Here is a 10257-nt window from a genome sequence, read left to right as displayed (position 1 = left end):
TCATAGAGTTTCTTCTAAAAAAGAATTCAATATTACTCTGAAAATATCCCTGATGAAAATATTTTTTGCCTATTTTACTGTTATTTCATTTTATGGATTATCTGAGACCTGTGACTGCCAGAAAACCTCCGTATAGCTGGAGATCCCAGAACCTCTAGTTTGGGGTTATGCTCACTATTACATGTGCCTCCAGAGCCAGTGAAATATGGCAGGAAACCCTACACATGGGAATCAGGAGCTGGGGACGCTTGGGCCTCCTTTCCCCACCTCCCACATGCCTTGGCTTCCAAAGAAAGGGAATCCAAATGAATCAGTTGGAGCTGAGGTGTGTTTCAGCAGGCTCCCGGTGTGAGTAATTGGGAGAACCTGACTTCTGAGAGAACTGCGGCACATTTGCAGAGGGCAGGTTCGGTTCCACCAGTCCTGTGCTGAGACTGGGTTTTCCCATGTGCTCGGGGGGCTCCAGCTGCAGACAGGGCTTGGGAAGTTTCCAGACTCCCGTGACTGCAAGCAAAGCAACTCAAGGGACTCCTCTGAGTTGGGGCAGCTGGGTGATTTGGAAAAATCCACCAGGACAATTTTCCAGTATGTTTTACTAGTAGAAATTTTCTTTTGATGCAGGATTTTTTTTAAAAAAAAATCTGTTTTCTCTGGAACGGGAACTAAGTTTCAAGTAGATCAACTCCCATGTAGTTTGCACATATGAAAATCAGGGTTTGTCTGTGTTTGTGAACAACATTTAATCTCTTGTTTCTCTTTTCCTCAGTGTTATTCAGCTCTGTGAGAGTAATTACTGACTTCTGCAGATCACTCAAATGCAACCATGATCAATACTATACCAAATCCCATGAGAAAATAATTCATCCTGTTCTCAAAGCAGGCTTTACGGGAAATAAAGCACTGGGCCACATTTTGACCAATGATGATAAAATTATTAAAGCTTCCTATCAAGTGAATATTAGATTAGATCTGTGGAATGAATGAGGAAGGAGTCCTGTGGAAGGAGAAAAAAACGTGAAATGCTCATTTAATCTGTTGAAGTACTAATTCATACATAGTCCAGATTAAGTGTATACATTGCTCTACCATCTTTCATCACTCAGTTTCGTACTACTTTAATTTCCAAACTGAACATATTGCTTTTTCTGTAGTTTGTTCATGGAAATAGACTGTTTTAACTGAGGTTTATCTCTAATTGAACCCTCCATTCTAAATATTGCTAATCTTTATCCCTACTAAAAAGTTCAGATCCAGATTCAAATTCTACAGCTGAAGTCTACTTACTTCTACCTCATGTGTAGACAGAGAAATAGCTTCTGACTTTTCTTCCTAGCAAAGCCTGAATTGGAAAAACTGATTTAACATGGTACCCAGCTAATACATAGCAGGCTAAGGAAGATTTTATACTGCATTCTGCATTCTGAAAGCAGACACAGAATGAGAGTAAGAGAGTTCAAAGAAAGTAATGTCACGGGAAGGAACTGAGGAACTCAGTGTGGTAGAGAAGCCCATTTTAGAATTAATATGTTGGTCATTGTCTTCCAGAAATTTCTGTTCCCAGAAAAAAACATATTGTTTTTTTTCTGCTGATTTCTTAATAAAACAAAAATGGTATCCCTCCAGGTCATTTAGTGAGAGTTCATCAACAAATGCAAAGAATGTCTGTAACGTAGTGGGAAGGCAGGGGGAGAAAAGAAGAAGGACTTCTGGGCCATGATCCTAATTGAGTTTTATTATAAGCTCTTTCACCTTCTGCTGCAAAATTGGCTTTCAGGTAATTACTGACATATCCAGAAAATTAAATTAGAGTACAGTAGGACTTCTGTACTGAAAAGGAAATTTCATTTTCAGATTCTTCTCTCGTGATCATTTACGGCATAAACAATCACATTACAACTCATGCATGGCATCAAAGGACACACCACCTTTGAAGAAAGCGCTAGAGCTAGTAAATACTTTTAACAAATCACTTATGCATTACTTTAATTTCAAAGCACTTTACAAATGCTTCTAATAAATGAGCACAGCTCCTTGAATGTGTACGGACTCTTCGGCCTTTCTAGCTTAAAGCAAAACTTTATACTTGACCTTTACTTCAAAGGAAAGTTAAGGAGTTGCATACAGCTGCTGCTCTGCAGAAGATTTAAACAAGTTAGCAGCAGCTGTCTTCCAGTGACTTAATTTATATTCTGCATACTTTTAATTTAAAAACTGAAGCAGTACCTTTATGGATCACAAAAAAAGCCAGTTAAAAGAAAGTTTCATTCTAATTAAGCCATGAGTGCTTACACCATGCCTGAGGTAACTTAAACCAGCTGGTCTGCGTGCTGTTTGCAACGTAATTGCAAGAGCCCAGAACTTGTCACCACAACAAGGCGACTAGTTTAGAGTTAGTTTTGTGTACGTTTACATATTGAAGATCTGCATATTTATATTGCTACATTTACATGTATGGAGAGCTCTAGTGTTGCTAGTGTTTAGCTGGAAATCGCTCTGTATGCCTTTCAGAAAATGCAAGCAAGGGCCAACAACCATCTTTCCATCTTTATCAACTTCTCTTTAAAATAAAGAGCAGGTATAACAAGAGCTCTACCACAACCTCTGTATTGTTTTAGAAACAAAAGTCTTCATGTTTTGAAGGCAGATACTAGGGTATGATTACCACATGGTTATCACTAATGAAATTAGCACCTCCAGGGCTTGTCTAAAATGCAGACATATTCTTGTCTTATCATACCTTATTATTATAGAAATACTGTTATTATAGTAACACTGTTAAAATTACTCCCTTGTTTTTCTGCAAAAAAGTGCAATACAACTGCATACAAATTTCATGAGCAGTGATAAATACCTATCCTTGCCTCAAACAGCTATACTAAGTGTAAAACCATAGAATATTAGCTCTCTGAGAGGTAAACATCAGAGAAACAGTGACTACACAAAGAACAATACAGACATTTCTTCTGAACTGCAAGACAGTGTAAAAATAAAGGAGAAGTACATACTCTATCAGGGAAAGGAAGATTTTTTACTATTTATGTAATATTATGTTATTGAAGATTCATGTTTCTATGGCATCCTTTTCAGTAACAGCCTGTAAGTGAAGAGGAAATGATTCTCTTTTGGCTTTGTATTGCTGTAGTATACAAAGAGCTTCAGTCTGTTCAACCTGGAAATAGCTAGTAATAGCTGCTGGGGCTTTTACTAACAATTTGCTACAGGAACTTCAGGTAATAAATGTAGGGACTGGTAAAGGGTGGGAAGTCCTATATCTCTATAAGCACAGATGCACTCAAAAGAAAATGTGTTATTCTACAACAGCTTTTCATTAGTTGTCTCTGATATTAGAAATGATGGGATATGATATGGAAAAATAAACCTTAGACACATGTTCACTGCAGAACTTACCTATATCATATAATCAATATGATTACTACATCATATTCTTGGTGACAAATCCAACTAAAATACATTTTAAAGACTATGTTTTAATTAAGACTACTTTTAAGAACCAGAGATAATAAGATCAGTTGAACAATACAGAGAGTAGTTTATAGTTCTGTTACACTTTTATGTATCTGTGTGGTAGCAAACAGCTCTTTTTGACAAAATAAATCAAATAACAAAGAAATAAGAGTAAAATAATGGAACAAGAAAGGCACCCCAAAGTCTGTACATTTTGCTCCAACTGTTAAAGAGCAAAAAAGAGAAACTTCTGTTTTCATCCTTTGCAGCCAGTGTCATCTGCCCTCAAACCAGACACATACGTTCATACACACACACACACACACACACACACTTAGGCAACACACAGAATTAAGTGGAAAGGAAGTTGATAAAATATTGATATGAAAAGCCAATGTAGTCAATGGTAAAAACAATTGGCATTGGAAAACTCTCAGTATTTCCCTCTGTTGTAAAACCCTGTATCAACAGATTTTTAGTGAAAACAGTTAAATTAGCAACAATAGCTTTTCTGGAAAAAAAGTAGCCATGAAACTGCCTGATTTACAGGCATTCAGTGCACATGCTGTGAATGCAATGCCGTGTTCATGCACAGTGATAGTCAGCATTCACTTTTCACTCTCTCTTTCGTTAAAAAAAGAATGCTGTAACTATCCAGTCAGAGGACAGATACTTAAGTAATCAACCGTATCCGTCAATCAAATGCCATCAACAATTTATGAAACAGCAAAAAAGTAGATACTTTGCATTAGATTCTAGTGCATACAAATTATTCAGTGAATCCCTAACTGCTGTGCTTATATAAAGCAATTCACAAAAGATTCACATGCATGGAAATGGAGGCTAAATTAATCTGACTTGTTTTCAGTGTTACAAAAAGATGCAATTTAAGAGCTCCAACACCTTTCCAAAGAAACGTGACTCTGCCAAGTTAGGGCTGTGCTACAAGAAAACCCATAAAAGAAAGGCTACAGACTACTAGATATAATAGGCCAGATTACTAAATACAACAGGCCAAATTTATCCCAAGCATCATCCCATGTGAGTTACACCTGAGATCAATTTACTCTATTGCCTGTGTAGGACAGCGCGAGAATGAATACATCAGCCCTCTAAACCTGAAGTGTCACTTTCATGCCACATTCGCTCGCTAGTGCTGTGGCTTCTTTAAACCAGGAGTGACAGGTTAAGTATACTAGTGAGTATTTTAAGCAACAGGCACTTGACAAAGAATTTGTCGCACAGGAACAGTTTACTTTTTTAATGGCAGTATTGTGAGAATGACAGTGGCAGCTTCACTCACGCCTATCAGGGTCTGTGTATAGAGCTGCTACTCACCCTCTCCAAACAACAAAGAACTTAAAGATCAATAACGTGAAGCTACTTCAGAAGGTTTTCCATCTGCTTACAGCAATACACAGTATACAGAAGGTTAAAGCAGAAGATGCGTAAAACACATGGTCAGAGATCAAAACAAGTTATGGATTCTTTCTTTTTGCATTTTTTTATCTTGCACAAAAGATGTTAGAATATGGAGGCCACAGCGGTCATGAACATTGGGCACTATCAACAGGTTAAAAAAAATGAAAAAAATTCCACGAAAAGAAATATGGACAAATATTACAAACACAAATATTGTGGTTTTTTTAAACACAGGGTTGTTGAATAAACCTTCATGATTTTAGTGTGTTTTTTTCTTCCAAAATTTTTTAATGATTTCAAATAGGTGTTTTCAAAGTACTAGTGTTTCTTGAAATTACAAAAAATTTACAAAGCTAGATACTATTTCATGCCTTGTGATAGTTGTAACCATTCATCTCCCTGGAGCTGGCAAATGTGAGTAGGGATTAGTTAAAGCTGAGGAGAAAGTTTTGGTATCTTCATGAGATGAAGACTGTTGTGATGGAAAAAAAGAGCTCATCAGTAAGGAAAAAGTTAAAAAAGCTGAGAATCGCTGATTAAGGAAATGCTAAGGTAACACGAATAAAAATTTGAAATCAGAGAGTATACACTGCCATGGGGGGAAAAAAAACATAAAAATTTTGGACATAGCTACCAAATTGAGACACAGTATTGTCTGTGCTACCTGTTCAACTGTATCAGATACAGTCTGAATCTGTAAAAAAATGACACTATAATCTTGAAATTAAAATCTTTAAGAGAACAAATTTTATACCTCCCATTAAAATCCAGAGAATGTCTCAAGAGAACTCTAAGATTGTTTTAGAACTATATGAGGAGAAAAAAAATGCTGTTCCTTTTATAAGCTCTAGAAAAATTTCCTGATCTAGTCAAAATAAAATTAGTTTTGAAAATAAAAGCAAGTTGCACTCAAAAGTTTCCCAAAGTGCTACCAACGTGCTCTACACAAATTAAACTCGATGATCTAGTCTGATGCAGAAAAAAAAAAAAAAAAAAAAAAAGCCTTTAAAGTTTAGTAGAGCCTAAAGCAGGTTTTTTGAGTTAGTAGCAAGTGAGTTTTAAGGTAATAGTAGCTGGAATGTTTTCCATATTTCAAAGACAGACTCTCTGAATCTAGGAGTAATTTCTTAGGCAATGAAGCACAGGCAGAAAGCTCCCTTCCCAATTCTGTGAGAGCATTTGTCCAGGCCAGTGAGGCAAAGTCCATCTCTCAGAAAGCACAGGGCAGCAGGGAGAAGCAATGCCAGAACCACGTCCACTGACCTCTGAGGGTGAGTGTGGCAGGTTGGCAGTGAAAGTGGACATTCCCTACCTTTTCCTCTCTGGTCAGAGGAAGAGGGAAGAGGAGGCAATTTTCTCTTTTTCTCTCCAGCTCACCAATTTGAGTGTGTTTATGCTTTTAAAGAAACTATTTGTGAAGCCACCCTTAAGGGAATTTGCTACCTGTCTGCTGATATGCACTTGCCTAAAAATAAGTTATGCACATCTGTCCCTGTTCAGTCATCTCCCTGATGTTCTGTTCTCATACTCATCATGTCAAGTTTAATGTGTTGATTATAAGTATTACAATTTAAAAAATGTCTAATCCAAATTTAAGAGACAAAATCTGTGGCTGTATCAGTAAGGACATTATTATTAAGCCAAAACAAAGTAGATCTGCTAGCTAAAATCAATTGCTGCAAAATAACACATTTGAAGAAACAGATGAGGGAAATTATCTCCAAAGAGATCGTTGTTCTTCAGTGGACACTAAGAACGAAGGAGATCAGAAGGGGCCAGCTTCACACAATGACTGAACATCAGCCAGCATTGTTTAGTTAAGTTTCTTTCCCCATCAAGCACGTGTCAGCAGCATTTTGTGATTACTTCTTAAAAGTACACACTGATATTTTGGTTGCTTGTTCCAAACAAAAATATCAGTTACAATCAATGCAGGTACAATACATTTTAAATATCTATAAGCAAATTAGCAATGTTCACTTCAACTCTTTGAAGGTCACAGAGAGCTCCAGTTTAACCATGTTACTGTAAGAGGACTACATTAATATATTCCACAGCACTGTCTTTGGGCAATTTGATTTGGAATTCATTAATATTGTACTTCTGAACAGGCGTATTTACAACAAATTCTTTGAAATTTTCACACTTGACATTGAAATCTATATCCCATGTCCATTTGTCACATTCGTTCCAAATACAGAAGAGATACAACCTTCTTTATCGCTCTTCAAGACTCCCTGTGTCATGAATACCTATGAATCTGCAGGTTTTGTTATATCAGACACGTGGCAGAATCATGCTATTCAGCCAAGTTGGTATCTGAAACTCCACAGAGCCTCTATTGCTCAGAGCAGTCTTTCCTACTAAGAATGGCCTATATTTTTGTTGACTGATAAGCTGTTTTGCCTGGCAATTGTAAATGGCAATTTTTTGCAGGTAATCCTCTTTCCAAATAAACAGATTGGATCAGATTAATTGCTAGTACATCTTTTACATACTTTCTGCTTTCTTGTCAGCTCAGCATAACTGATAAAACAATTTTATAGCATATTGTCAGAAAACACTACCTGCACAATCTCAATAAAAATGCACTGACTTAATACTGCACTAACAATTATGTTTTACGACCTGTCAGTCAGCCAGTTTTTAATCCACTGTTATGTGCCAGATTGATTTGATATCATTCAGGTTTCTTAAACATTGCAGCACAAAGTCAATTGCTCATAGAAATCTAAGAAAATTACATCAATATTATCTTTGCCAAGCAGAATAACCTCCTCAAAAACAGCATCAAGGCAGTTTGACAGACTATATTTTTCATAAACCCTTGATGGTTGGCATTCATAATACTGACCTCTTTAGCTTCTGTTTTAGCAAATGTTATTTTCTCTTGTACCAATATGACAGAATTGTAAATACCAAGATAATGGATATTATCTTTTAGAAATATTGGTCAGTACCTTGCTGCATGTTATTTGGACCTGCTTAATAGAATACATCTTAAGTATTAAACACTAAACATCCTTCAGAAGTAATTTTAAAATATGAATTGTTTCCTCATCATCCTATGATTACATAGACTAGTTTTAATCCAAATATAGACAAAAGTATTTTTCAGAAATTGCCTTTCAGCACGATCATTAGAAATGTCACCCATTTATATAATAATAGACAATACTGTTCTTAAAGGCTAGTTCATGCTATTAACCTAATTTAAAAAGAACTCATATGCATGATAAAAATACTAATAGAAAACAGAAAGTTCACTGTGGATACTCATGGCAAAGTTTAGCTGTACTGATTATTAAAATATAGTAAATTTCTAAGGATGATAATCTGACTCAAATCTGATGAGTCTCTTGCTTCTCTATCACTATCTCCCTAAGTAATTCTAGTAGAATGAAAGATGATTCACTTGTCCTCTGAACCCAGAAGTTAAGACATTAAACAGGCAATCCTTCCCTAAATTTTAGTCAAGATACGTTACGTGCCTTACATAAAAGGCAAAAAGATTCATTTATTGTACATTTTAGTCTCTGGAACATTAGAGGTATAGTGTTTCTTTTTACAATTCTTGGAGACCCATCTTAACGAGACATTTCATAATTTGGAAATATTTTTGGACAAGCAGGTATCCAAACACTTTCATCTGAGCTCAGTCACCTTGTATGAAGGAAGGCAAGGAGCTCTGTACACATACACATACACTAGTTCAGTTTTCAGAAATCAGTGATAGAGTGCTGAAAAATACGTGCCAAAGCTATTTTTATTTTTCAGTCAATTTCTCCACCCCTGAACTGTGCATAGATTCTAGGTCTTTTGGGATATGAATGGTCTTTCCAATCTTGTTTATGTTTAATGCAATAGTATATTGGAAACACTACTTTTAGTAACACCAAATAGTCTGGATGCTCAGTCCTATTACTTTATCAGTATTCACTAGTTTACTCTGCTAGGTTTTTTAAGATGGCAGGCATCAATAAGGACTCTTAAAGTAATGTTTCAAGATCAATTCATTGTATTTTAAAATATAAAAGAAAATGTCATAGGCTTCATAAAAATTAGTATTTGCTATTAATACTGTATTATTTCCTAAATGTATAAAGGTTAGACGTCACAAGGAATAATCCTGAGGAGCTCTGTAAGGATGTATGAAGCACTATAGGTGCATCTTGCACCAGTCAGGTCTACTGCAATGTCAGGCTGATCACAGGAATCATCCCTTTTCTGTTTAAAACTGCAAACATTATTCCTATGCTTAAGTTTTCAACTTGTGGTTTTAAAAGGAGCACTCACAGATAGAATCCTTTTAGATATATTTATAGACTAGACTAGGATGAGTCACTTATTGCCATGAAAACAGCAGTTTAATTCCTCTGACTCCTTTAACTTACCATCCAATTCTATAGTCCGAATAGCTGCTGTTGCTGAGCAACACTATACCTTAAGCTGCAGAAAGATATTGTAAGATATAGTTTCCTGCAAATCTTCTTTTATGGAAACAACCTAAGATGTTTATAACAACCCTATTTTTTAATAGTTAATGGGTTTTGCGGACACTGGGCATAATGCCTGCTATAAAACTAATCCTAGATTTGCATACACAATAGTATAATAAAATCTGGTCCTGCTAGTCCATAGTGATTTTGCAGGGATAATAATTTCAACATTAACAATTTTAACTGCCCAGAAAAAAATTATACAGCACCAAACAATTCCTTCAATGTATTCATAGAACAGGTATAATAAGGTCTATTTACAGCAAAAAATGTCAGTGATTTCTTTTTTTTTAATTTTTTTGAAAAACAATTTTGCTTTAATAGATAAGTGTATTTTTCTAGAATAAAATTACTTTTAAAAATTAAACTGGGAAAAACAATAAAAAGATGAAATTTGGGGGGATAAATGAAAGTTCCTTCCCTACACCAATAGTAACTGGAAAAGGATAGGATGAAAGGTCTTTACTAAATGGGTTGATAATGGATTGATAAAGATCACAATCTTTCTAGTTATTGATATAGATGAAGTTAATGATAACACAGAAAGCGAAATATATGCTTAAGAAAAGCAACCTAAACATCCTTATGACAAGCTTAATAAAAAAGATAGAAAAGATTACTTGAAATCATTGTTGCTCAAGCTACTGAGAATTATGCCCTTATGTCCTTAAAGAAGCAGACAGAAAATGCTACCACACCAATCTCTAATACTGTATCCACAAGGTCAAGTAAAGCCACATGAGCTGCTTGGCCTAGTTCTGTAGGAAAGACTACCTAGAGCTATCTTCCGCCACACTGCAATGCAGCAAATAGATAGATGTATGTATTATAGAGAAGTATAAATTTCAATGTACATAATAAAAAAAATAGC

Source organism: Rhea pennata, chromosome 2, assembly GCF_028389875.1.
Source record: "Rhea pennata isolate bPtePen1 chromosome 2, bPtePen1.pri, whole genome shotgun sequence".
Taxonomy (NCBI): Eukaryota; Metazoa; Chordata; class Aves; order Rheiformes; family Rheidae; genus Rhea; species Rhea pennata.
The sequence above is the reverse complement of the archived record's forward strand: the minus strand, read 5'-3'. Positions refer to the sequence as shown.